Here is a 2,369-nt window from a genome sequence, read left to right on the forward strand (position 1 = left end):
CTAAAAATACAAAAATTAGCCGGGAGTGGTGGCACATGCTTGTAATCTCAGCTACTCAGGAGGCTGAGGCTGGAGAATGGCTTGAACCGGGAGGCAAAGGTTGCAGTGAGCCAATATCACACCACTGCGCTCCAGCCTGGCAGACAGAATGAGACTCTATCTCGAAAAATAAACAGAATAAAAATTACAAAAGAGTACATTTAACGCCTTATCTTGGACAATGTAACAGTCATGAGGTCTTTGTGTAGAAGAAGAAAGGGGAACAAAAGAGCAAAGTCTACAAAATTCTTAGAACATGGGGGAAGTTTCATGACTTTGGGGATTTGGCAATGATTACTTGGATATGACACCAAAAGCATAGGCAACAAAAGAAAAAGTAAGCAAATGGAACTTCGTCAAAATTTTAAACTTTTGCATATCAAAAGACACTATAACAGCAAAAAGGCAACCCATGGAATGGGAGAAAATATCTGTTACTCACAGACATGCTAAGGAATTAATATCCAGAATGTATAAAGAACTCCTCAAACTCAACATTCAAAGATGGGCAAAGGGCCGGTTGCAGTGGCTCACGGCTGTAATCCCAGCACTTTGGGAGGCCGAGGTGGGTGGATCACCTGAGGTTAGAAGTTCGAGACTAGCCTGACCAAAATGGTGAAACCCCGTCTCCACTAAAAAAAAAATACAAAAATTAGCCAGGTGTGGTGGTGGGTGCCTGCAGTCCCAGCTACTCAGGAGGCTGACACAGAATTGCTTGAACCTGGGAGGTGGTGGTTGCAGTAAACTGAGATTGCACTACGGCACTCCAGCCTGGGCAACAGAGCAACACTCTGTCTCAAAACAAACAAGCAAGCAAGCAAACAACAACAAAAAACAAAGATGGGCAAAGGACTTGGGTAGACATTTCTCTAAAGAAGATATATGAGTTGCTCACTAGCACAGGAAAAGATGCTCAAATCACTAATCATTAGTGATTTGAGGCAAATCAAAGCCACCACCTCACACCCATTAGGATGGCTGTTATCAAAAAAACAGAAAACAAGAGTCAGTCAACATGTGGAGAAATTGGAAACCTTGTGCATTGTTGGGTGGATGCAAAATAGCAGAGCCACTGTGGAAAACAGTCTGGTGGCTCCTCAAAAAAAATTAAACATAGAATTACCATATGATCTAGCAATTCTCCTGGGTATGAGTATATAATCTCCTGGGCATTACTCTCCTGAAAGCAGGGACTCAAACAGATATTTGTACACAGTTCTGTCAACCTGAAATAATAAAAAAGACCAGAATTCAGTTTAACAGGTTCATTCAAGTGTGAAGCTGAGGATGGGCATTCTCACAGACTCCAAAGAAATGGGGTCAGTGCTCTGAAGCTGAGAAGTTTAGGGTCTTACTTTATAGTCAGAAAACAAATTAGGTAGAATCATGACATTTCCCATATAAGGTTGGTTCGTGAGTTACAGCAATTTGATGAGTTATAGCTCATTTTCTTTTTTCAGTTTAAAAGAGTACATTTAACACATCTTGGACAATATGACAGTCATGAGGTCTTTGTGTAGGAGAGGAAAGAGGGAAGTTAATCTGTAATGAAGTTCAACAATAAAAAGGAAAGGGATCTTCTCTGGAACCCTTCAGTTTTTTACAACATTTCACAAAACAATGTAGCTAAGGGGAAAAGGAGTAATCTATAATCAGGGAAACAAAGTTCATAGCTGTCTATAAATGACCCAGGTCCCATAATTACTTTCCTTCAAGGCTCGGAATAATTTAAAGTTTCAACAGCTTTGATTTTGAATTACCTTTTTCACAGTTCATAGTAGTATTTATTACTCACCATAGCCAAAAGGTGGAAACCCATATGTTCATGAACGAATGAATGGATAAACAAAATGTGGTATATACATGTAATGTAATATTACTTAGCCTTAAGAGGGAAGGAAATGCTGACACATCCTGTAGCATGGATAAACTTTGAAAACATTATGCTGAGACAAGCCAGAGATAAAACAAATGCTGCACATTTGTTTTGTACTGTTTAATGGGTACAGAGGCTGGGTACTGTGGCTGTTTAATGGGTACAGAGGCCGGGTACTGTGGCTCATGCCTGTAATCCCAGCACTTTGGGAGACTGAGGCGGGTGGATCACTTTAGTCTAGGAGTTTGAGACCAGCCTGGACAACATAAAGAGACCTCATCTCTACTAAAAAAGAATTTGTTTTTTGAAACAGAGACTTGCTCTGTTGCCCAGGCTGGAGTGCAGTGGCATGATCCCAGCTCACTGCAACCTCTACCTCCCGGGTTCAAGTGATTCTTCTGCCTCAGCCTCTTGAGTAGCTGAGATTACAGGCACCCCCCCACCATGCCGCTAA

Source organism: Cebus imitator, unplaced genomic scaffold (assembly GCF_001604975.1).
Source record: "Cebus imitator isolate Cc_AM_T3 unplaced genomic scaffold, Cebus_imitator-1.0 Scaffold217, whole genome shotgun sequence".
Taxonomy (NCBI): domain Eukaryota; kingdom Metazoa; phylum Chordata; class Mammalia; order Primates; family Cebidae; genus Cebus; species Cebus imitator.